General features: G+C 41.5%; 1 pseudogene; it reads left to right on the forward strand.

Annotated features, from left to right (window-relative positions):
- Nucleotides 1-3,024: 3,024 nt before the first annotated feature.
- On the forward strand, nt 3,025-26,497 carry LOC148775049 (C4b-binding protein alpha chain-like; annotated as a pseudogene).
- The last annotated feature ends 1,284 nt before the right edge of the window (nt 26,498-27,781 follow it).

Consider the following 27,781-nt stretch of genomic DNA (forward strand, 5'->3'; position numbering starts at 1 on the left):
GGACAGCGGAGCCTGGTCAGCTGCCATCTGTGGGGTCGCACAGAGTTGGACACAACTGAAGTGACTTAGCATAGCATAACATAGCAGGAGCTAGTATTTAGATTAAACATCAACACACCCCAAAATTCTTGTCCACTGTCCTTAATTTGAGGCAGTCAGGTCCTTTATGAGCCCCTGTGCACTTGACCTCTGCCTCAGTGATGCTCCCTCTTGTCTTTGCCTTAGAGTAAGGGGATTCCATCTTTGCATGAAATGTTCCCTTGGTATCTCTAATTTTCTTGAAGAGATCTCTTGTCTTTCCTATTCTGTTTTTTTCCTCTGTTTCTTTGATTGATTGCTGAGGAAGGCTTTCTTATCTCTCCTTGCTATTCTTTGGAACTCTGCATTCAGATGCTTATGTCTTTCCTTTTCTCCTTTGCTTTTCACTTCTCTTCTTTTCACAGGTATTTGTAAGGCCTCCTCAGACAGCCATTTTGCTTTATTGCATTTCTTTTCCATGGGGATGGTCTTGGTCCCTGTCTCCTGTACAATGTCACAAACCTCCGTCCATAGTTCATCAGGCACTCTATCTGTCAGATCAAGTCCCTTAAATCGATTTCTCACTTCCACTGTATAATCATAAGGGATTTGACTTAGGTCATATCTGAATGGACTAGTGGTTTCCTCTACTTTCTTCAATTTAAGTCTGAATTTGACAATAAGAAATTCATGATATGAGCCACAGTCAGCTCCCGGTCTTGTTTTTGCTAACTGTATAGAGCTTCTCCATCTTTGGCTGCAGAGAATATGATCAATCTGATTTCGGTGTTGACCATCTGGTGATGTCCATGTGTAGAGTCTTCTCTTGTGTTGTTGGAAGAGGGTGTTTGCTATGACCAGTGCATTCTCTTGACAAAACTCTATTAGCCTTTGCCCTGATTCATTCCGTGCTCCAAGGCTAAATTTGCCTGTTACTCCAGGTGTTTCTTGATTTCCTACTTTTGCATTCCAGTCCCCTAAATGAAAATAACATCTTTTTTGGGTGTTAGTTCTAAAAGGTCTTGTAGGTCTTCATAGAACCGTTCAACTTCGGCTTCTTCAGCGTTACTGGTTGGGGCATAGGCTTGGACAGAAATGGTATGGACCTAACAGAAACAGAAGATATTAAGAAGAGGTGGCAAGAATACACAGAAGAACTGTACAAAAAAAGATCTTCAAGACCAAGATAATCACGATGGTGTGATCACTCACCTAGAGCCAGACATCTTGGAATGTGAAGTCAAGTGGGCCTTAGAAAGCATCACTACAAACAAAGCTAGTGGAAATGATAGAATTCCAGTTGAGCTATTTCAAATCCTGAAAGATGATGCTGTGAAAGTGCTGCACTCAATATGCCAGCAGATTTGGAAAATTCAGCAGTGGCCACAGGACTGGAAAAGGTCAGTGTTCATCCCAATGCCAAAGAAAGGCAATGCCAAAGAATGCTCAAATTACTGCACAATTGCACTCATCTCACACGCTAGTAAAGTCATGCTCAAAATTCTCCAAGCCAGGCTTCAGCAGTATGTAAACCGTGAACTCCCAGATGTTCAAGCAGGTTTTAGAAAAGGCAGAGGCACCAGAGATCAAATTGCCAACATCCTCTGGATCATGGAAAAAGCAAGAGAGTTCCAGAAAAACATCTATTTCTGCCTTATTGACTATGCCAAAGCCTTTGACTGTGTGGATCACAATAAACTGTGGAAAATTCTGAAAGAGATGGGAATACAGGACCACCTGACCTGCCTCTTGAGAAACCTGTATGCAGGTCAGGAATTAACAGTTAGAACTGTACATGGAACAACAGACTGGTTCCAAATAGGAAAGGGAGTACGTCAAGGTTGTATATTGTCACCCTGCTTATTTAACTTATATGCAGAGTACATCATGAGGAACCCTGGGCTGGAAGAAGCACAAGCTGGAATCAAGATTGCTGGGAGAAATATCAATAACCTCAGATATGCAGATGATGCCACCCTTATGGCAGAAAGTGAAGAGGAACTCAAAGACCTCTTGGTGAAAGCGAAAGAGGAGAGTGAAAAGGTCGGCTTGAAGCTCAACATTCAGAAAACAAAGATCATGGCATCCAGTCCCATCACTTCATGGGAAATAGATGGGGAAACAGTGTCAGATTTAATTTTTTTGGGCTCCAAAATCACTGCAGATGCTGATTGCAGCCATGGAATTAAATACGCTTACTCCTTGGAAGGAATGTTATGACCAACCTAGATAGTATATTAAAAAGCAGAGACATTACTTTGCCAGCAAAGGTCCATCTAGTCAAGGCAATGGTTTTTCCCGTGGTCATGTATGGATGTGAGAGTTGGACTGTGAAGAAAGCTGATCGCCGAAGAATTGATGCTTTTGAACTGTGGTGCTAGAGAAGACTCTTGAGAGTCCCTTGGACTGCAAGGAGATCCAACCAGTTCATTCTAAAGGAGATCAGTCCTGGGTGTTCATTGGAAGGACTGATGCTAAAGTAGAAACTCCAATACTTTGGCCACCTCATGCGATGAGTTGACTCACTGGAAAAGACTCTGATGTTGGGAAGGATTGGGGGCAGGAGGAGAAGGGGACGACAGAGAATGAGATGGCTGGATGGCATCACCGACTCGATGGACATGAGTTTGAGTGAACTCCGGGAGTTGGTGATGGACAGGGAGGCCTGGAGTGCTGTGATTCATGGGATCGCAAAGAGTTGGGCATGACTCAACGACTGAACTGAACTATTCCATTATATAAATATACAATATCTTTATCAATTCATCTGTCAATGGATATTTAGTTTGCTTCCATGTCTTCTTGGCTATTGAGAACAGTGCAGCAATGAATATTGGGGTGAATTAGTGTTTTTGAGTTATGATTTTCTCTAGATATATGCCCAGGAGTGAGATTGCAGGATTATATACAAGGAAATCTGTTGCACCTATATACTAACAATGAAAAATCAGGAAGAGAAATGAAGGATACAACCTCACTTATTACATCATAAAGAACAAAACACCTATGAATAAATCTAAGGAAGGACAAGATCTGTACTCTGAAAATGGTAAGACACTGCCAAAAAGAATCAAAGATGACATAAACTGAAGGAAAGATATATTTCTGGATTGGATAAATCAATATTGATTGTACTACCCAAGGCAATCTATATATTTGATGAAATCCCCATCAAATTACCAGTGCCATTTTTCATAGAACTAGAACAATTTAAAATTTATATGGAAACACAAAAGACCCCAAATAGCCAAATAAATCTTGAAAAAGAAAAATGTAGCTTGGAGGAATCAGGCTCCCTGATTTCAGAATATGCAACAAAGTTACAGCAATTAAAAAAATACTGGCATAAAAACAGACATGTAAGTCAATGGAACAGGATAGATATCTCAGAAATAAACCCATGCACCTATGGTCAATTAATCTACTACAAAGGAGGCAAGAATATACAATGGAGAAAAGACAGTCTCTTTAAAAAATGGTGCTGGGAAAACTGGATAGTGACATATGAAAGAATGAAATTAGAACATTTTCTAACAACACACACAAACATAAAAATGGATTAAAGACCTAAACATAAGACTGGATACTATAAAATTCCTAGAGGGTACATAGGCAGAACTTTGACATAAAATGCAACAGTAACTTTTTGTATTCCTCTCCTAGAGTAGAGAAATAAGAACAAAAGTAAACAAATGGGACCTAATTAAACTGAAAAGCTGTAATGGAAACCGTAATGAAAAGACAACATACAGAGTGGGAGACAATATTTGCAAATGGCTTGCATGATAGGGGATTAATCTCCAAAATATACAAATAGTGCATTACAGCTTAACAAAGAAACTCAATCCAACCAAAAAATATAGCTTACAGTGAATGGTGTCAGATTTGTGGCCTCTAAAGGAGAAGAATTCACTCTGGGACCAAAGACGTGGCCTCAGTCTCTCAGAGGTTTATGTAGCAGAGATTTTACTAAAGTGAAAGGACAGAGAAAAGCTTCCAGCAAAAGGCACTGGAGGGGGGTAGAAGAGTCCCCACCGTCGCTAGTTCAGGTGGGGCATTGTGTAATTTTTAGTGGCCTGCTAAACATAGATCAAAGAAATACCTCAAGGCTATGAAAGTTTTACCAGGCTCTTCTCCAACAACATACATATTGCAATAATATCAACACAAGATTAACCAAGGGAAACAGTCTCTGGATAAGATGTCTCTGGACCAGATATTTTGTATCCATATAATCAAGGGCATAGGTTTTTGAAGAAAAATAGGCTTCCAAGTAAGATATATTGGTTTGAATTATAATCATTAACATGAAGGCCTAATAAAAACATTTCCATAAGTAAGATGTATTGTTTTGTTGAATAATCATTAGCTCTGGGCATAAAGAAAGTTAGTTTCAGGAGAAATAGTTTGTTGCCATAGCAACCCAGAGCTTAAGAAAAACATCCTATGTGACTAAGGTGAAGGAACGTAGAAAAAAATGTTTGCCTCCTCCTCCGCAAGGGCCCTGGACTTCCTATCAACCAACCTAAGAATAAACTCTCTCAATAGGCAGAAAATCTCAATAGATATTTATTCAAAGAAGAGATGCGTGATACAGGATGCTCGGGGCTGTGCACTGGGATGACCCAGAGGGATGATATGGGGAGGCAGGTGGGAGGCGGATTCAAGATGGGGAACACATGTACACCTGGGGCGAATTCAAGTCAATGTTTGGCAAGAGCAGTACAATATTGTAAAGTAATTAGCCTCCAATTAAAATGAATAAATTAAAAAAAACAAAGAAGAGGTGCAGATGCCCGAAGGTCAGATGGAAAGATGCTCACCATTGCTAATTATTAGAGAAATGCACATCAAAACTACAGTGAGGTATCACCTCATACAGCTAAGAGGGACCATCAAAAAAAGTCTATAAATAACAAATGCTGGAGAAGGTGTGGAGAAAAGGGAACACTCATATATTGTTGGTGGGAATGTATATTGGTACAGCCACTAGGGAGAACAGTATGGAGGTTCATTAAAAAAACTTAAAAATGGACCTGAGGTATTTTTCCAACCCCTCTTCCCTCATTGGAACAGGCTTGCTCCAGCAACACTATCTGCCAGGACATCTGACTTGAACTGTGGGCACCAGCTGAGCACCCTCCTGAAAATGCCAACAGTGGGAGGCAATGATATCCAAAGGGCTGTTTGCAGTGACCTCCAGGGTAGGAATATGAGTGGAGCACAGAGGGCCTATTCTGCAGCTGTCTTTTCTATATGGCTATGTAGACATCATACAGAAAAGTGATATGATATGTTGTGATGATCCTGTTCATCACTTTCCATCTCTTTTCAAATCTCTCACTTCCCTTTATCAGACCTCTGCATTGCATGTTTTTGCTGGCTCTAGCACAATTCCTTGAGTTTCCCTTTTTCGTTTGGGGCATAAGGATACCAGATGAGCCCCATGATGCCTCAGACGATTTCCAATTGATAATCTTTCTGCTCTCACTAAGCATTTTGCGCATTTTCAATATCATTTCTCCACTTTTTTTCATTGAAAATAAAATCACTGAGAGTGGAAGAGACTGTTTAGAAAGTAGGTGAGATTAAGCGGCCTAGAAAAGCCTCATCAGAAGAACCAGGAGTTCAGTGTGATGCTCACTGATAGTTGGTGAAAGGGAAGGAAAGGAACCTGGATAGCTTAATTTAAAATATTAAAAGTAACTTTTAGAACATATGGAAAATAATTCCTATTGCCTTATCAGGAGGTGGGAAGATTTACTACATGAAAAACAAAACGAGAAATGAATTTCCAGCATATGTGAGCAGGGTATGCATAATTGTGAGAAAAAGAAATTCAAACAGATGTCCATTTCACGTCTGTGACTTCCTGAGTGGTGCTTTCTATGTACTTACAATGTCTGCATGGCCTGGAGGAGAGGGTGTTGACTAGTTCCTTAAGGTTCAGTTCAGTTCAGTCGCTCAGTCGTGTCCGACTGTTTGCGACCCCATGAATCACAGCACGCCAGGCCTCCCTGTCCATCACCAACTCCCGGAGTTCACTCAGACTCATGTCCATCGAGTCGGTGATGCCATCCAGCCATCTCATTCTCTGTTGTCCCCTTCTCCTCCTGCCCCCAATCCCTCCCAGCATCAGAGTCTTTTCCAGTGAGTCAACTCTTAGCATGAGGTGGCCAAAGTATTGTAGTTTCAGCTTTAGCATCAGTCCCTCCAATGAACACCCAGGACTGATCTCCTTTATAATGAACTGGTTGGCTCTCCTTGAAGTCCAAGGGACTCTCAAGAGTCTTCTCCAGCACCACAGTTCAAAAGCATCAATTCTTCGGCGATCAGTTTTCTTCACAGTCCAACTCTCACATCCATACATGACCAGGGGAAAAACCTTGACTAGGCAGACCTTGGTTGGCAAAGTAATGTCTCTGCTTTTTAATATACTATCTAGGTTGGTCATAACTTTCCTTCCAAGGAGTAAGCGTCTTTTAATTCCATGGCTGCAATCAGCATCCACAGCAATTTTGGAGCCCCCCCAAAATAAAGTCTGACACTGTTTCCACTGTTTCCCCATCTATTTCCTATGAAGTGATAAGGTCAGATATAGACAATTATCAGGCACTTACTGTTTCACTCACTGGCTGTCATTAATTCTCACCTCCTACCAGAAAGAGTGACTATACCCTTCTTCCCAGCCCCCTTCTCTTGCTACCAAGCCTCACTCTGAAAATTTTTAAATCATTAATAATATTTTTTAAGCAACAATTCCTTGCTTATTTTCTTTTAATTGCTTTTGAATTAGTTTTATATCTTAAGCAAGGCATTTCATTGCTTATTTACATCAGAATAATGAAACTCCGATACTTTGGCCACCTCATGCGAAGAGTTGACTCACTGGAAAAGATTCTGATGCTGGGAGGGATTGGGGCAGGAGGAGAAGGGGACGATGGAGAATGAGATGGCTGGATGGCGTCACTGACTCTGTGGACATGAGTTTGAGTGAACTTCGGGAGTTGGTGATGGACAGGGAGGCCTGGCATGCTGTGATTAACAGGGTCGCAGAGTCGGACACGACTAAGCGAATGAACTGAACTGAACTGAAACTTTTCTGGGAGGATGAAAAATTATTTCATATTTTATATTGTAGCAGATCAGTGTATTCTGCAGCAAAAGCTCACTTGTGAGTTCATCTAGTGATAGGTAACTGATGTTTTAGGTGTTATATATTCAGAAATACTTGGTAGATTTTATATAGGTGCTTAAAATATGTTTATGAGTATTTAAGAAATTGAGTGAGATAATGAGCAGACAAGGGAAGGTGGCCAAAAAGAGATGCATTGTTAAGCCACCTACCTCTGTGGGTGACTGGACTCTAAACCCATGGGGAAGCTATAAGGGGTGTCAAACATATACCTGAGGGTTATTTCACTCAAAGACAGGGATGAGGTATTGGTACAATGTCTTCCATCCTTCATAGATGCTAAGGTTTGCCTTTGCTGCTGCTGCTAAGTCGTGTCAGTTGTGTCCGACTCTGTGTGACCCCATAGATGGAAGACCAGCAGGCTCCCCCGTCCCTGGGATTCTCCAGGCAAGAACACTGGAGTGGGTTGCCATTTCCTCCTCCAATGCATGGAAGTGAAAAGTGAGAGTGAAGTCTCTCAGTCGTGTCCTACTCTTAGCGACCCCATGGGCTGCAGCCCACCAGGCTCCTCTATCTATGTGATTTTCCAGGCAAGAATACTGGAGTGGGGAGGTTTGCCTTTGGGAAGTGCTAATTACCTGATACTTTTGACCTGTTTTGCAAGCTGTCACAGTAGTCTTCATAGGCTCTGAAAAAAGCCCGGGCATAACAAAACAGATACACTGGCTTTTAAACATTGTTCAGAGTGTGCTGAAGTGGTAGGGCTCTGGTGATACTGACAGGACTTTGACTCTGTCTGTTATACTCTTCAACAGAAGTGGATACTCTCATGTCTGTATACTTGCCACTCTACTCTATCTAAGCTTCTTGGCTTCATGTTCTCCTCTTTATTAATTTATTTCCTCATTTTCCTGGAGTACATCTTCAGGGAACTGCTTAGGAAATGATACATGTGTGCTAAGTCGCTTCAGTCATATCTGGCTCTTTGCAACCCCATGGACCGCAGCCCAGAAGGCTCCTCTGTCCATGGGATTCTTCAGGCAAGAATACTGGAGTGGGTTGCCATGCCCTCCTCCAGGGGATCTTCCTGACCCAGGGATCAAACCCACGTCTCTTTTGTCTCCTGTGTTGTCAGGCAGGTTCTTTTCCACTAGTGCCATCTTCAAGGAGCTGCTTAGGAAAATGATGTAAGGCATTGAGTTCCTGCACGTTTAAACTCTTTTCATCTGAACATGTGATTGATAACTCTGCTGAATGTAGAAAGATAGATTTAAAATAATTTTCTTTTAGAACTTTTAAAGATAGGATCTTCTTAAGTGTGATCGTTCCCAACACTGCGAAGAAAAAGTCAGAAGTCATTTTAACTATTACTTGTATAGGACTTTTTCATATCTAATCTTCTGTAAGGACACTTGTATTATTTTCTTTCAGAGACATTTTGTATAGCTTCTATATATTTGGTATAGTTTCTTCATATTTCTCTTCTCCATTTTTTTTAGATTTATGGATATTCTATTAGTCAGATAATAAACCTCTTTATCAATCCTATAATTCTCTTTCTCTCTCCTCTACCATCATCTCTGACTCATCCCTTCCCCACAGTCTCTGGGGATATTTCCTTGACATTATATTTTAATAATTTTATTGATTTTATAAAATGTTCATAGCATTTTGAAAAGTATTCTGTTCTTTAGATATGTGCAGGTTACTCATAGAGTTCAGAGAATACTAATAACAGTTTCTTTGGAATTTCTACTCATCACAAATATCTGTTGATGATAATTTTGGATTGTATGTTCATTTTCAAGGGTGAGGCCCACCAAAACTGATTTAGTTTCTAGGTACATGGGGAGATTAGGCAGTGAGCTATTTTTTTCTTGTTGGGGGCTATAATGGAGGTGTTGTTTCCTAGTGTTTCCTGCCTCCTGTAAATAACAGAACTACTCTTACCCCTTTAGATAGTAGCAGGGCAAATGGCTCCTCAGCTAAACTTCCCCTGGAGCAACCGCCCACTGGGTGCGGCTTCCTACTCACTTTCCTGAGAAGGAAGCTGCTTACTTTCCATTTCCTCTTTCACCCTCTGAGGGCTGAAATGCTGACAGGGTGCTGGTGAATGAACTTCCACCCTGCTCATGGGGACAACATGCTTGGAGATGCTGGAGCAACAGGGCCTCACCCCTGATAACCTCTTTGGACAAGCTGCTGACCAATCTGAATACACTTCTGCCTCTGTACTGTTGCAGAAAAAAGATATTAACTACTACCCTTTTTTCAACTGCTTCAGTTCAGTTCAGTCGCTCAGTCGTGTCCGACTCTCCGCGACCCCATGAATCACAGCACGCCAGGCCTCCCTGTCCATCACCAACTCCCAGAGTTCACTCAAACTCATGTCCACAGAGTTGGTGATGCCATCCAGCCATCTCATTCTCTGTCGTCCCCTTCTCCTCCTGCCCCCAACCTTTCCCAGCATCAGAGTCTTTTCCAGTGAGTCAACTCGTCGCATGAGGTGGCCACAGTATTGGAGTTTCAGCTTTAGCATCAGTCCTTCCAATGAACACCCAGGATTGATCTCCTTTAGAATGGACTGGTTGGATTTCCTTGCAGTACAAGGGACTCTCAAGAGTCTTCTCCAACACCACAGTTCAAAAGCATCAATTCTTTGGCGATCAGCTTTCTTCACAGTCCAACTCTCACATCCATACATGACCAGGGGAAAAACCATAGCCTTGACTAGACGGACCTTTGTTGGCCAAGTAATGTCTCTGCTTTTTAATATACTATCAAGGTTGGTCATAACTTTCCTTCCAAGGAGTAAGCGTCTTTTAATTTCATGGCTGCAATCAGCATCCGCAGTGATTTTGGAGCCCAGAAAAATAAAGTCTGCTTTGTTTTACCATAATACATTCAGAAGACTCTCCAAGCACCAATGTTTATTGGTATCCTCTCTGATACCATTCAGTTTCTTCCAAGAAGGATCCTCTAGTCTCTTGCCGGCTTCTTTATTAACTTGAACTTCTATCAAACAAGATGAGATTATTGCTTCTCTGCTTCTCCCTAAGCTCCTCAACTCATTCCCACTGCAACATTGCTTTCCAATATTTAGCACTAAGATTGTTTTCTTTCTTCCTTGAAATGATTGCTCCCATCCCTAGAAAGTAGAGCAGTTGCATTCATCTCCTTGTTTTAAATGGAATTGTTCATCTTAAGTTCATCTTTATATTTTCATTAGAGGTTGGCTGACAGTATGTGCTGAGTAATGGATTCATGAAAAAAGAGTCTAGGAAGTTACATGACATGCTAGTTTGGTACTAACACAGCCGAACAAAAGATATCAATGAAAAGTTTTCTACCACTGAATATTGTTCTCCGACTATAGGGAAACAAACTGTAAGTATATGCCATGCTTTCTTCAGGTTTAATAAGAGAGCCTGGTAGAAGAAAGCTGATAAATCAGAGTCTTTAAGATATAACATTTCATAGGAATGGAAACTGAATTGAGCTGCCATTTTGCTGCCTTCTTAGGGAAGCAAAGGGTCACAAAAGGAGCAAGATTTCCTTAAAATTCCTCTGATCTAATAGTGAATGTGAATAGCTCCTAATCACGTATTCCCATCATTTTTAGCAAATCATAAACATTCTGATACTGATATTTTTAGGTTTAAAGATAAAATGAACTATCACTCATTATAACACTTATACATAACAAATGATGTGTATTTATATAACTGAAATTTTTCTTGCTAAAGAATTTTCTTAAGTAGTTTTTTTTTAAGGTTAAGCACATTATGCAGTAAAAACAATAATTTCAAAATTAAAAAGGAATATATCAGTTTATATTAATAGTAGCTATACATAGTTTAAGCTTGCTAAAATGAAAAATTAAAGTCGTTACAGATAGAAGTAAATTTACTAAAATTTAATTTACATAGTAATTTTGATTGAGTTTATTTTCAGTGTCAGCTTCAAATTTCCACTTGCCATGGGTACTTGTAGAGGTACTCCAAGGATTAAACCATGTGCTGCTACAGGTGCTGACCTTCAACACCGCTGAAAGGAGTTCAGGGTGGAGAGCACAAATGAGGCACTCTATGCTTGGGAACCTAGATAGCATATTAAAAAGCAGAGACATTACTTGGCCAACTAAGGTCCGTCTAGTCAAGGCTATGGTTTTTCCCCTGGTCATGTATGGATGTGAGAGTTGGACTGTGAAGAAAGCTGATCGCCGAGAATTGATGCTTTTGAACTGTGGTGCTGGAGAAGACTCTTGAGAGTCCCTTGGAGTGCAAGGAGATCCAACCAGTCCATTCTAAAGGAGATCAATCCTGGGTGTTCATTGGAAGGACTGATGCTAAAACTGAAACTCCAATACTTTGGCCACCTCATGCGACGAGTTGACTCACTGGAAAAGACTCTGATGCTGGAAGGGATTGGGGGTGGGAGGAGAAGGGGACAGCAGAGAATGAGATGGCTGGATGGCATCACCGACTCGATGGACATGAGTTTGAGTGAACTCCGGGAGTTGGTGATGGACAGGGAGGCCTGGCATGCTATGATTCATAGGGTCGCAAAGGGTCGGACACTACTGAGCGACTAAACTGAACTGAACTGATGCTTGGGAAAACTGGCAGGACAGGTCATCAGATAGATATTTTCAGGAGCTGATTTTATGAGCCCAATTCTTGTAGCCCCCCATATCTAGAAAAGCACTAAAATCCTTCATGGTGATGACTATTCCTTAGTCATCACCATGAAGACTAGCAAAAGCTTCACGAGACCAGTAGAAACCTTCTGGGAAAATACATGTTTGATTGCATGCATTCCCCCTTCACCAAAATCACATATATACTGACTTTTCCCCTGCCTCTTTGGAGCTGTTTCTCAGAGTTATCTAAGGTGCTGTTTCCTTAGCTGTAGTCCTCATTTCCCCCCAAATAAAACTTAACTCGCAACTCTCAAATTGTGAATTTTTAAAAAGTCAACATCAAACAAAAGTGGGAAATATAATGGATCAAATATTTACATTCATTGTTAAAACATTATTGTATAGGAGAACATTTTTTGGTCTGATATAAAAATAGAAAAGCAATTTATTGCCAGGGTTATTTTATAAGGAACAGTAAATAACAGATTATGCCTTCAACCTCAACTCATGAGTTTTTTATAAAACTGAATATATCATCCCTTTATAACAGCAGTCCCCAACCTTTTTGGCACCGGGGACCAGTTTTTGGAAAGCAATTTTTCTATGGCAGGGGGTGATGGGAGGCAGGGACAGTTCAGGTCACATGAGCAGTGGGGAGCAGATGAAGCTTCCCTTGCTTGCCTGCCATTTACCTGTTGCTCACCTCCTGCTGTGTGACCTGGGGGTGGGGTGTGTGGGGAAGGAAGCTGGGGACCGTTGCTTTATAAAACTGAGGTGATATGTTAAAATCTGAGTTAGCATTAACTCATTGCAGGGAGTTAAGTGACTGTGGTTCAGGTAGGTATGTGCTAGAGATAGTTCTATAACAAAGATTAGACCCTGGTATATACATAGAGGAATGAATGCCTATTATACTAGCTAGTAGTTCTCAAATTAGTTATATATTTATGTCTATGACTCATTTTGAATTAATTTTTGCATATGGTAAAAGTTAAGAGTCAAATTTCATTTTTTTTTCTTTTTGCATATGAATGGCTAATTGCTCTGGTACCATTCGTTGAAAAGTCTACCCTTCTTCCTGCTTTATCTTGGTACTTTTGCTTACAATCAATCAACTATACTGTATTAGTGAATTTCTTGACTTTATTTTTTTCCATCGATCTTGTCAACCACAAGTTGGCACTTGCCATAGGCTCTTGTCACCTACCTCTACCGGGGCTAGATCATGTGCTGCTATAGCTGCTGACTTCCGACAGCCCTCTGCAGGAGTACAGAGTGGAGAACAGAAATGAATGAGGCACTCTGTGCTCCCAGAAAACTGGCAGGGCAGGTCTTCAGATAGTTAGATATTCTCAGGAGCTGATTTTATGGGTCTAATTCTTGTTCAGTTCAGTTCAGTTCAGTTGCTAAGTCATGTCCGAACCCTTGAGACCCCATGGACCGCAGCACGCCAGGCTTCCCTGTCCATCACTGATCCCAGAGCTTACTCAAACTCATGTCCATCGAGTTGGTGATGCCATCCAACAATCTCATCCTCTGTCATTCCCTTCTCTTCCTACCTTCAGTCTTTCCCAGCATCATGGTCTTTTGAAATGAATCAGTTCTTCGCATCAGGTGGCCAAAGTATTGGAGTTTCAGCTTCAGCATCAGTCCTTTCAATGAATATTCAGGACTGCTTTCTTTTAGGATTGACTGGTTGGATCTCCTTGCTGTCCAAGGGACTCTCAAGAGTCTTCTCCGACACCACAGTTCAAAAGCATCAATTCTTCGGTTCTCAGCTTTCTTTATAGTCCAACTCTCACATCTGCACATGATTACTGGGAAAACCCAGAGAAGGTGTTGGCACCCCACTCCAGTACTCTTGCCTGAAAAATCCCATGGATGGAGGAGCCTGGTAGGCAGCAGTCCTTGGGGTGGTGAAGAGTTGGACACGACTGACGTCACTTTCACTTTTCACTTTCAAGCATTGGGGAAGGAAATGGCAACCCACTCCAGTGTTCTTGCCTGAAGAATCCCAGGGACGGGGAGCCTGGTGGGCTGCCGTCTATGGGGTTGCACAGAGTAGGACACAACTGAAGTGACTTAGCAGCAGCACTGGGGAAACCATAGCTTTGACTAGACTGACCTTTATTGGCAAAGTAATGTCTGCTTTTTAATATGCTGCCTAGGCTGGTCATGGCTTTCCTTTCAAGGAGCAAGCATCTTTTAATATCATGGCTGCAGTCACCATCTGCAGTGATTTTGGAGCCCCCCCCCAAATAAAGTCTCTCACTGTTTCCATTATTTCCCCATCTATTTGCCATAAAGTGATGGGACCAGATGCCATGATCTTAGTTTTCTGAATGTTGAGTTTTAAGCCAACTGTTTCACTCTCCTCTTTCATTTTCTTCAAGCGGCTCTTTAGTTCTTCTTTGCTTTCTGCCATAAGGGTGGTGTCATCTGCATATCTGAGGTTATTGATATTTCTCCCGGCAATCTTGATTCCAGTTTGTGCTTCATCCAGCCTGGTATTTTGCATGATATACTTTGCTTATAAGTTAAATAAGCAGGGTGACAATATACCACCTTGATATACTCCTTTCCCAATTTGGAAACAGTCTGTTGTTCCGTGTCCAGTTCTAGCTGTTGTTTCTTGACCTGCATACAGATTTCTCAGGAGGCAGGTCAGGTGGTCTGGTATTCCCATCTTTTGAAGAATTTTCCACAGTTTGTTGTGATTCACATAGTCAAAGGCTTTGGCACAGTAAATAAAACAGAAGTAGATGTTTTTCTGGAACTCTTGCTTTTTTGATGGTCCAACAAATATTGGCAGTTTGGTTTCTGGTTCTTCTGCCTTTTCTAAATCCAGCTTGAACATCTGGAAGTTCACGGTTCATGTACTGTTGTAGCCTGGCTTAGAGAATTTTGAGCATTACTTGGTTAGGATATGAGATGAGTGCAATTGTGTGGTAGTTTGAGCATTCTTTGGCATTGCCTTTCTTTGGGATTGGAATGAAAACTGATGTTTTTCCGTCCTGGGGCCACTGCTGAGTTTTCCAAATTTACTGGCATATTGAGTGCAGCTCTTTTACAGCATCATCTTTAAGGACCTGAAATAACTCAGCTGGAATTCCATCACCTCCACTAGCTTTGTTCATAGTGATTCTTCCTAAGGCCTACTTGACTTCACATTGAAGTCTGGCTTTAGGTGAGTGATCACACCATCGTGGTTATCTGGGTCATGAATATCTTTTTTGTATAGTTCTTCTGTGTATTCTTGCCACCTCTTCTTAATGTCTTCCGCTTCTGTTAGATCCATACCATTTCTGTCCTTTATTGTGTCCATCTTTGCATGAAATTTTGTGAGTCCAATTCTTGTATTTCCTCATATCTAGAAAAACACTAAAATCCTTCATGGTGACTACTGCTTCTCATGACTAGAAGAAACTTCACAAGACAAGCAGAAACTTTCTGAAAAAAACATGGTTGATTACATGTACTTCCCTTTTACCAAAATCACATATATCCTATCCTTCTCTCCTACCTCAATGGAACAGTTTCTCAGAGCTATTGGAGGTTCTGTCTCCCAGGCTACAGTCCTCATATTGCCCCAAAGAAAACTTAACTCGCTATTCTCATATTGTGCATATTTTAAAAGTCAACAGTTATAACAACTGATGAAGTGACCTGAACTCTGTGAGTAACCGGAGCTTTGGTACCAGCAGCAGCCCCTGGTACCCATCCATCTCCTCTAGCATATTTGTTGATGATCCTGAGTTTTATTTGGCAGTGGAGCAGGTTGCCTGCCCCCTCTCAGTTGAAAGATACTTGGGGGTGGCAGTTGAAATATACTGGGGCATACCCACTTATATCTAGACATTGAATGGGGCTCAGTTGAAAGATACAGAGGAATTACCACCCAATTGAAAGATACTTGGGTGGGGGGCTGGCTGAATGATAGCAGGGAGGCCTGGTTGAAAGATACTGAGGAATACGCAGGGCTCAGTTGAAAGATATCAGGGTTGCTCAGTCATAGAAGACTGAGTGGTATGTGCTGAGTAGTTAGGTAAGATGCTTTTCCTGATCTGATGATTTTCCTCAATTCAGCTGTCTTAATAGGGTTTTATGGGGTAAAGGTGAAGATATTAATGAGAGCTTTGCTCTGAAGAAAAGGGACAAGACTCTTTCTAGCCAGTTATGGTGTTCTAAGGTGACTGAGAAATTTACATGAGTGGTGGAGACCAAGTCATCATAATATGCAGTGCACCTACAGGGAAACCCATTCATTAATTAAAACACTTGCTTGTCCAGGGGTGACAGACAAGAACTGGCCATTCAGGTAAGGAAGTTTTTGTACATATACCCGATGGAATATTGCTGCTGCTTCTAAGTCACTTTAATCGTGTCCAACTCTTTTTGACATTATGGACCACAGGCTCCTCTGTCCATAGGATTCTCCAGACAAGAATACTGGAGTGGGTTGCCATGCCTCCTCCAGGCAATGGAATATTCAGTTCAGTTCAGTTCAGTTACTCAGTCGTGTCTGAATCTTTGTGACCCCATGAATCATGAGCACGCCAGGCCTCCCTGTCCATCACCAACTCCCAGAGTTCACTCAAACTCAAGTCTGTCGAGTTGGTGATGTCATCCAGCCATTTCATTCTCTGTCGTCTCCTTCTCCTCCCGCCCCCAATACCTCCAAGCATCAAAGTCTTTTCCAGTGAGTCAACTCATCGCATGAGGTGGCCAAAGTATTGGAGTTTCAGCTTTAGCATCAGTCCTTCCAAATGGAATATTACTCAGTTGTAAAAAGGGTACATATTTGAGTCAGTTCAAATGAGGTGGATAAACCTCGAGCCTATTATATAGAGAGAAGCAAGTCGGAGAGAAAAAGACAAATGTCGTATATTAACACATATGTATGGAATCTAGAAAGATAGTACTGATGATCCTATTTGTAGGGCAGCAAAGGAGACACAGACATTTTGAACACAGTGTGGAAAGGAGAGGGTGGGATGATTTGGGAGAATAGCATTGAGACATATACATTACCATGTGTAAAATAGATAGCCAGTGGGAGTTTGATGTATGATGCAGGAAACTCAAAGCTAATGCTCTGGGACAACCTAGAAGAGTAGGATGGGGGCAGGAGGTGGCGGGGGTGGTGGTGGTGGTGTGGTTCAAGAGGGAGGGGACATATGTATACCTAATGCTGATTAATGTTGATGTATGGCAAAACCCACCACAATATTGTAAAGTAATTAGGCTCCAATTAAAATAAATAAATACATAAAAATGAACTGGTCATCAGCGACCTGAGAACCTGTGGTGGTCTTGAACTGCTGAAGGGAGGTGCTGAGACACATAAGAGGGCTGAAAGGGCTCTGCGGTGACTCCTGGAGGAGTTAAGCTCACGAACAGCATGCTGGCCCACCACACAATCTCACTAGTGAATTTTATCTATGACAAATTCAACTAAAATTGGGAAATAGAGCCTTTCAAACAGAAACAAGGAACGTGAGAAAGCAGCCTCTAACACTCCATCTAGTGCTACAAGACTTGTACTTGAAACTACACAGCAAATTGAGGAAATTATACTAAAGGAGATCTCTATTTAAAATGGCCAAACTGGACGACTTTTGATATTCCAAAATTGTTGTTTTGATGCACACAGTTAGAAAAAGCCGGTTGTAAAATCAAGCAGGCTGAATGGAATGCTTACTTTGGCATGGAGAAGCTTCTAAAAGAGGAAACAATAATGTAACTTCTTTGGAGGAATCCAACTAGCAATTGCTTGAAACTGTATCAGAACTAAAAAAGGTGGCTAGCACTGACACTGCCTCTCCCTCTGCTCCTTCTGTGTATCCTCTTCTATCTGAACTGCCTGGCCCAGATGCCTTTTTCTCTTCCAACTCTTCCACCTCCTGCTGCTCCCTTTTTCCCCAGCAAAGGAGGATTAAATGCAAAAAGGCAGAACTGATTATAGCTTCCTTGTGGGGAAACTATTGCAGGGAGAACTGTATCATCCTTAGTTCTAACCTATACAACTTGGACTCAAACAGAATTTAAGGCCTTAGCCAAGGAATTTCCAAATCCAAGTCAGGATCCTTTGGTATTTACAAAGGAATTTGAATTAACCATCCAGACCTACAAGTCTGGGTTTTCAGATCGATGTAAACTAATACAGTTGTTAGTTTCTGAAAGCAAAGCAAGGGAATGAATATAGAAAGCAGGGTGGAAATGCCCCTTAATGGACTTTGAATCATATAGTCCAGAGATTTGTACAGAAGGAAATAGCTCGAAAATTGCTCAAACCTCTCCCAGCACTTTCTCCAAAAACCATGAAGTAGACAATGATTCAACAATGCAAGCAAGGATTGAATGAATCAATCCAGGCTATTATGGCAGATTGGAGGAAAAAAAAACCACTTTTTACAATATTCAGGCTTGACACCTGAATCACTCTCTACCCACCAAAATGATTCTTGCTTAACTCCACCTTTTTAGGAGGTCTGTATATTGTCACCCTGCTTATTTAACTTATATGCAGAGTACATCATGAGGAACACTGGGCTGGAAGAAGCACAAGCTGGAATCAAGATTGCCGGGAGAAATATCAATAATCTCAGCTATGCAGATGACACCACCCTTATGGCAGAAAGTGAAGAGGAACTAAAAAGCCTTTTGATGAAAGTGAAAGATGAGAGTGAAAAAGTTGGCTTGAAGCGCAACATTCAGAAAACGAAGATCATGGCATCTGGTCCCATCACTTCATGGCAAATAGATGGGGAAACAGTGGAAACAGTGTCAGACTTTATTTTTTGGGGCTGCAAAATCACTGAGGATGCTGATTGCAGCCAGGAAATTAAAAGACCCTTACTCCTTGGAAGAAAAGTTATGACCAACCTAGATAGTATATTAAAAAGCAGAGACATTACTTTGCCAACAAAGGTCCGTCTAGTCAAGGCTATGGTTTCTCCAGTGATCATGTATGGATGTGAGAGTTGGACTGTGAAGAAAGCTGATCGCTGAAGAATTGATGCTTTTGAACTGTGGTGCTGGAGAACTCTTGAGAGTCCCTTGGACTGCAAGGAGATCCAACCAGTCCATTCTAAAGGAGATCAATCCTGGGTGTTCACTGGAAGGACATGCTGAAGCTGAAACTCCAATACTTTGGCCACCTCATGCGAAGGGTTGACTCACTGGAAAAGACTCTGATGCTGGGAGGGATTGGGGGCAGGAGGAGAAGGGGACGACAGAGAATGAGATGGCTGGATGGCATCACCGACTTGATGGACATGAGTTTGAGTGAACTCCGGGAGTTGGTGATATGGAGGCCTGGAGTGCTGTGATTCATGGGGTCCCAAAGAGTCGGACACAACTGAGCGACTGAACTGAACTGAGATGAGAATTTGGTTACTCTGGTCAAAGGACACAATTTATGTTGTTCTGCTTTACATGCCAACACCCTTGTTATACTGGCTGACCAACCTTTCAAACCCATTAAGAAGAAAGAAGAGGGTATTTATGAAAATTATGAACCATCAATTGTGCAATTAAGTACACTATGTCAGTAGAAAGTTAACTGGCCTCCAACCAGTTTAACTCCCAAACGATAAAGAAAGCTTGAAGAAGAAGAAAAAAAAAATCTCTTTAGAATTCTTGTCCTGAGGGAAGAACCTGATTTTGCTTCCTATGCCTTGAGACCAGAACTCTCTGGGTCACTTATCTAGATCATCTCTAATTCTTGAAACTGAAGGGAAAAAAAAAGGGAATGAAGCCTTTAAAATTTTTCTTATTCCAACTGCCATTTATAATTAGTGAGTTTTATATTGTGATATCTGATTCACGACTAAGTTTAGAAAATGAAGCCAGAACTCGTGTTGTGCCTGTCTCGATATTTGTATGTCTCAGACTTTGTATTTGGATAATATTGCTGAGGCTAATTTGTAAATGAGTTCTAATATAATTTGCCTAAAGAAAAATAAGTACTTATAAATAAAATAATTCTAAATACAAGAGAAATGAACCTAAACAAATTTCAGGTACACATGAATTCAGAAACATTCAGTATTAAATACCTGGTATTAATGTTTGTTTGTTGATCTAATTAATGTAAATACGTCCAAGAGTCATTAATATTAAGTATAACATTTTCATTATGCCTACATCTAATATTTCTCCACTGATCTCCAGTAGCATATTGGGCGCCTACCAACCTGGGGAGTTCATCGTTCAGGGTCCTATCTTTTTACCTTTTCATACTGTTCATGGGCTTCTCAAGGCAAGAATACTGAAGTGGTTTGCCATTCCCTTCTCCAGTGGACCACTTTTTGCAGAACTCTCCACCATGACCGTTCTGTTTGGGTGGCACTACATGGCATGGCTCATAATTTCACTGAGTTAGACAAGGCTGTGGTCCATGTGATCAGATTGGTTAGTTTTCTGTGATTGTGGTTTTCAGTCTGTCTGCCCTCTGATGGAGAAGGATAAGAGGTTTGTGGACGCTTCCTGATGGGAGAGACTGACTGAGGGGGAAACTGGGTCTTCTTCTGAGGGGCAGGGCCATGCTCAGTAAATCTTTCATCCAATTTTCTGTTGATGGGCGGGGCTGTCATCCCTCTGTGTTGTTTGACCTGAGGCCAAACTATGGTGGAGGTAATGAAGATAATGGCGACCTCCTTCTAAAGGTCCCATGCAGGCACTGCTGCACTCAATGCCCCCACCTGCAGCAGGCCCCTGCCGGCCCATGCCTCTGCCAGAGACTCCTGGACACTCACAGGCAAGTCTGGGTCAGTCTCTTGTGGGGTCACTGCTCCTTTCTTCTGGGTCCTGTTGTGCACAGAGTTCTGTTTGTGCCCTCTAAGAATCTGTTTCCCCAGTTCTGTGTAAGTTCTGGCGGCTGTACAGTGGGGTTGATGGTGACCTCCTCCAAGAGGGCTTACGCCATACCCAGGTCTACTGCACCCAGAGCCTTTGCCCCTGCAGCAGTTCACTGCTCACCATACTGCTGCAGGAGACACAGTCCTGGCCCAGTCTCTGTGGGGTGTCTGGGTCCTGGTGTGCTCAAGGTATGTTTGAGCCCTCTGAGCATCTCTGGTGGGTATGGGGTTTGATTCTAAACATGATTTTGCCCCTCCTACCGTCTTGCTGGGGTTTCTCTGCCCTTGGACTTGGGGTATCTCCTCAAAGTCGCTCCAGAGCCACATAACTGCCACTGCAGTGCCACCTTCTAGCTGGGGAATGAAGAGATGAAGCCAAAGCAAAAACAACACCCAGTTGTGATGTGACTGGTGATGGAAGTAAAGTATGAGGCTGTAAAGAGCAATACTGCATAGGAACCTGGAATGTAAGATCCATGAATCAAGGCAAATTAGAAGTGGTCAAACAGGAGATGGCAAGAATGAACACTGACATTTTAGGAATTAGCGAACTAAAATGGACTGGAATGGGAGAATTTAACTCAGATGACCATTATATCTACTACTGTGGGCAGGAATCCCTTAGAAGAAATGGAGTAGCCATCATGGTCAACAAAAGAGTCTGAAAAGCAGTAATTGGATGCAGTCTCAAAAGTGACAGAATGATCTCTGTTTCCAAGGCAAACCATTCAATATCACAGTAATCCAAGTCTATGCCCTGACCAGTAATGCTGAAGAAGCTGAAGTTGAATGGTTCTATGAAGACCTACAAGACTTTCTAGAACTAACACCCCACCCCCCCAAAAAAAGATGTCCTTTTCATTACAGGGGACTGGTATGCAAAAGTAGGAAGTCAAGAAATACCTGGAGTAACAGGCAAATTGGCAGAGCACGGAATGAAGCAGGGAAAAGGCTAATAGAGTTCTGCCAAGAGAACAAACTGGTCATAGCAAACACCCTCTTCCAACAACACAAGAGAAGACTCTACACATGAACATCACCAGATGGTCAACACCGAAATCAGACTGATTATATTCTTTGTAGCCAAAGATGGAGAAGCTCTATCCAGTCAGCAAAAACAAGACCGGGAGCTGACTGTGGCTCAGATCATGAACTCCTTATTGCCAAATTCAGATTTAAATTGAAGAAATTAGGGAAAACCACTAGACCATTCAGGTATGACCTAAATCAAATCCCTTATGAGTATACAGTGGAAGTGATAAATAGATTCAAGGGATTAGATCTGATAGATAGAGTGCCTGAAGAACTATAGACAGAGGTTCATGACATTGTACAGGAGGCAGTGATCAAGACCATCCCCAAGAATAAGAAATTCAAAAAGGAAAAATGGTTTTCTGAAAAAGGCTTACAAATAGCTGAGAAAAGAAGAGGGGTGAAAGACAAAGGAAAAAAAGAAAGATATACCCAATTGGATGCAGAGTTCTAAAGAATAGCAAGGACAGATAAGAAAGCCTTCCTCAGCGATCAATGCAAAGAAATAGAGGAATACAATAGAATGGGAAAGACTAGAGGTCTCTTCAAGAAAATCAGAGATACCAAGGGAAATTTTCATGCAAAGGTGGGCACAATAAAGGAAAGAAATGGTATGGACCTAACAGAAGCAGAAGATATTAAGAAGTTGTGGCAAGAATACACAGAAGATGTACAAAAAAGATCTTCATGACCCAGATAACCCCGATGGTATTATCACTCACCTAGAGCCAGGCATCCTGGAATGTGAAGTCAAGTGGGCCTTAGGAAGCATCACTACAAACAAAGCTAGTGGGGGTGATAGAGTTCCAGTTGAGCTATTTCAGACCCTAAAGATGATGCTGTGAAAGTGCTGCTCTCACTATGCCAGCCAATTTGGAAAACGCAGCAGTGGTGACAGGACTAAAAAAGGTCAGTTTTCATTCCAATCCCAAAGAAAGGTAATGCCCAAGAATGCTCAAACTACCACACGATTGCACTCATCTCACATGCTAGCAAAGTAATGCTCAAAATTCTCTAAGCCAGGCTTCAATAGCATGTGAACTGTGAATTTCCAGATGTTCAAGCTGGATTTAGAAAAGGCAGAGGAATCATAAATCAAATTGCCAACATCCATTGGATCATTGAAAAAGCAAGAAAGTTCCAGAAAAAGCATCTACTTCTGCTTTACTGACTATCCAAAAATGTTTGCCTGTATGGATCACAACAAAGTGTGGAAAATTCTTAAAGAAACGGGAATACCAGACCACATGACCTGCCTCCTGAGAAATCTGTATGCAGGTCAGGAAGCAACAGTTAGAACCGGATGTGGAACAACAGACTGGTTTCAAATCGGGAAAGGAGTACATCAAGGCTGTATATTGTCACCCTGTTTATTTAACTTATATGCAGAGTACATCATGAGAAACGCTGGACTGGATGAAGCACAAGCTGGAATCAAGATTGTCAGGAGAAATATCAATAACCTCAGATATGGAGATGACACCACTCTTATGGCAGAAAGCAAAGAAGAACTAAAGAGCCTCTTGATGAAAGTGAAAGTGGAGAGTGAAAAAGTTGGCCAAAAACTCAACATTCAGAAAACTAAGATCATGGCATCTGATTCCATCACTTCATGACAAATAGATTGGGAAACAGTGGAAACAGTGAGAGACTTTAATTTTCTGGGCTCCAAAATCATTGCAGATGGTGACTGCAACCATGAAATTAAAAGACACTTGTTCCTTGGAGGAAAAGTTATGACTAATCTAGGCAGCATATTAAAAAACAGAGACATTACTTTGCCAATAAAGGTCAGTCTAATCACAGATATGGCTTTTCCAGTAGTCATGTATGGATGTGAGAGTTGGACTATTAAGAAAGCTGAGTTACAAAGAATTGATGCTTTTGACCTGTGGCTTTGGAGAAGACTCTTGAGAGTCTCTTGGACAGCAAGAAGATCCATCCAGTCCATCCTAAAGGAAATCAGTCCTGAATATTCCAAGATCTGATGCTGAAGCTGAAACTCCAATACTTTGGCCACTTGATGTGAAGAACTGACTCATTTGAAAAGATCCTGATACTGGGAAAGATTGAAGGTTGGAGGATAAGGGGACGACAGAGGATGAGATGGTTGGATGGCATCACCAACTCAATGGACATGAGTTTAAGTAAAGTCTGAGAGTTGGTGATGGACAAGGAAGCCTGGTGTGCTGCAGTCCATGGAGTCTCAAAGAGTTGAACATGACTGAGTGACTGAACTGAACTGGAGGTTGTGTTTCCTTTGCTCTAATGTTAATTTGAATCATTCCTAGTGATTTTTTTGGGCTTCCCCGGCAGCTCAGCAGTAAAGAATCCACCTGCAGTGCAGGAGCCGCTGGAGACATAGTTTAATACCTGGATTGGGACGATCCCCTGGAGGAGGGCATAGCAACCAATTACAGTGTTCTTGTCTGGAGAATTCCATGAACGGAGGAGCCTGGTGGGCTACTTTCTATAGTGTCACAAAGAGTCAGATACAACTGAAGCGACTTAGCACGCACACAGTGATTTTGTTAAGGACATGAAACATACCACAGTAATATAATTTAATGATCTTGTTCTCTAAAATGGGAAGAGTCCCTTCCTCTGAATAGCTAATTAAACTAGCTCCTTCTCTTCTACCCTTCTTTTCCCATTTAAGACTGCAGCATGTTTCTTAGCATTACACATGGATCCTATGAAGATGTGAGTTCATTTTTATCCTTTACTACTGTGGTGCAGTATAAATGTGATGACGAATATATTCTGGCTGGAGAAGAAAAAAATCACCTGCAGAAATTCATACTGGTCATCTCCAGGGCCTCAGGGTAAAGGTAACTCCACTTTACTGATGGCCCTTGCTAAGATAGTAGGACCGTCGTGTATATTCTGACAATATGGTGTCCACCCAGCCAGAGGCAGCACTTAAAAGCTTGTGTTTATTATTCATTTGTTAATTTGTTTCCTGTATTTAATGCTTGGATGTGGTACTGGGCTGTTTGAAAAAATATGTGCTATTTAAAAAAAAAATTGTCTCAAAAATATTTTCCTCTGTTATCTTCCAGAGCTTTGTTGCTTTACCTTTCACATGGATATCCCCAGCTCACTTGGAATCCCTATGGGTTTATGGCATGAAGTAGAAGTCAAATTTTGTTTTACTCCAGAAAGTAATCTATGAAGCCAGCACCACATTAAATTGACCATAGTTTTCACACTGCACTGCCATGCTATCTTTGTCATAATTCAAGAATTAGAGATAATAATTTTTAATTTAAGAGAATAGTGAGGTTTTAACAAAAATTTAGAATCCCTGCAAAAGTTAGAATGAGCACTCTTATGGAAAAATCCCAAACATCCTTGAAGTATCTGATATCTCCATTAGCACTTGGTACATATCATCACCTCCTCATAGAGAAGCTGACCTGATATGAAACCAAGATTATGCATGACTTTTTTTTTTCTTTTTCTTACCATGCAGCTAACAGCAATTCAAGGGTCTAATTTCCCACCATTGTCTCCATTTAATACAGGAAGATACTAAGGGTGTGAGACTAGAGATTACCTAAGATACTGAAAGTAAAGTTTTGACATACAATAGTTTTGAAAACTCAGATTCTAGGACCACAATACCCAGATTTATATTATAATTATGCCACACAAAGGCTATGAAACCTTAGACAAGTCACATAAATTGTCTTTACTTAATTTTTCTCTCCAGCAAAATGTTTCAGCTGATGATAGGTATACATTAACATTAATATTATCATTATTAATTTTATTGTTATAATAATACAATACATGCAGTTAAAGAGCAACTCTCAGCATGCAGGCATAATTTATTGTTAGTGTTTCTCACTCCACCAATATTCTTTACTACCGTATGATCTTATTCTGAGAATCACAGAATGATTATATTTGTCTTTCTATTACAGCTTTGTGTCTGAATCCAGAGGTAGAAGATGGAACTTTTTCTGTGGACAAGGATCAGTATGTTGAGCCTGAAAATGTCACTGTCCATGTGACTCTGGCTTTTGTATGGTCGGCTCTCCAAATATCATCTGCTCAGAGAATGGAACGTGGTACCCAGAAGTGCCCAAGTATGAGTGGGTAAGTGGCACACCTCAGGTGTTCTATCACGTTCTATAAATGGTAACCTGCTCGAGAGCACTGTCCCAGCTGACTCTGATGAGGTTTGACTTGTATCAGGACTCATTTCTGAGTTGTTTACATCAATTTCAGCATCAGCACTTTTACTCTCAAAGTACATGTTGAGATCTTAAGGCAAATTCTAATTCCCTTATTTTATAGCAAGACAGACCAAGCCCCTAGATAGGAGGGTTCCATAGGCACAGGTATATTCTACAACAAATGTTATGATTTTGCATAGACATCAGATCCATCCCTTCAGCTGATCCTGAGGAAGTTGCCTGGGTGTCTTTGGCAGTGCTGTTTCTTCTCTGTTTAGACAGTTTCACTGCTGTTTTAAGAGCAGTGCTGGTCAGATCTTAGGATGAATATTTTGCTGAGATGTACAAAGTATCTTTTGATTTTTTTGCATCAGTGCTATGGAGGGTCTTGATATTCCAACTTTACTGTCATTAGTAGGCATCCTGAAGGAAACTTATACTTTCAGTTTGGAGAGAAACCTCTCAAACCATCCTTTATCTCTTTCAGGAAGTTTTCATGGACTGTGAGCAAGTGCTCACAGGCAGGAAACTCATGCAGTGTCTCCTAAGTCTTGAGGATGTAAAAATGGCCCTGGAGGTATATAAACTGCCTCTGGAGATTGAAGGACTGGATGTACAGAGTTGAGGTTGACCACCTGTTAAAAATCAGTAAATCTCTTTCCCTTCCCTTCCCTTTAAAAATAGAGAATTGGGTACATTTCTCTCTACCGTTCCTTCAGTGCTATTATTTTCTGAAAAAATACCTGTATTTGAAGGATCTTTGATATTTGATGCCACTGATAATGTGGAAGGGGTGGTTTATATTCTCTCTCATCTTAAGCTTCTGTTTCCCTGGATTTGGTAATGTGGCAGAAATAAATAATCACCTGTCAAGAGTCCGGTGTCTTTGTTTTCACTTTGATTCCCTTGAATGAGAAGTTAGGGACCTATATCAATCACTTCCTAACGGTCCTCTGACGAACACTCTTCCTATTTTACATGCTAGCACCTGGCATGAGATGCGTTTACAGTGCACTCTCACTTCCCATTCTTTCTTCGGTGCCCAGGTCAAACAGCACATCTTCCTCGGCCTTGTTTCCTTTCTCTCTGTTGATCACCAGTGTTTTCTCTGGAACGACTTCTCAGTTCCTCTTTATACTTAAGGGACACTTGGTTTTGCTTGGCATTCAATAATAACCAACTTGAACACTTGTTCCTCTTGGGCATGCCCAAATCTTCCAATCCAGCGTGAGCACTCTTTAGCATAGCTTTAGTGTTTCTTTTAGGACAGATTCTCCAGAAGCAGATCCCAAGAAAAGAATTTATGTGCAAGTGATTTATTAAGGAACTTCTCCAAGTTATCCAAGGAGAAATAGGAAAAGGAGTAGGGTAAGCAGGATGGAAGGGGCTTCCCTTGTGACTCAGCTGGTAAAGAATCTGCCTGCAATGCGGGAGACCAGGGTATGATTCCTGGGTCAGGAAGATCACCTGGAGAAGGGAAAGGTTACCCACCCCAGTATTCATGGGCTTTCTTGGTGACTCAGACAGTAAAGAATCTGCCTGCGATGCAGGAGACCTGGGTCCGATCCCTGGGTTGGGAAGATCCCCAGGAGGAGGGCACTGCAACCCACTCCAGTATTCTTGCCTGGAGAATCCCATGGACAGAGGAGCCTGGCGGGCTACAGTCCATGGGGTTGCAATGAGTCAGACATGACTGAGAAACTAAGCACAAGCAGGATGGAACAGAGAAGGCACCTAGTAGGGCGACTAGGCAAAATCATATGGAGGGCAGCTTAGTCTTAACCCAAAAGGGAATCCTGGACTATCAGTTTGTGTATATTCTGTCCCAATTCCAGGTAAAGGAACTGGGCTTTCATTCTGCTGTACCAGTCAGTTATTGGTGAAGGGACACTCTATAGACACACAACCC

This window comes from Moschus berezovskii, chromosome 17, assembly GCF_049115385.1.
Source record: "Moschus berezovskii isolate FMDL1 chromosome 17, NW_MosBer_1.0, whole genome shotgun sequence".
In the NCBI taxonomy this organism is placed as follows: Eukaryota; Metazoa; Chordata; class Mammalia; order Artiodactyla; family Moschidae; genus Moschus; species Moschus berezovskii.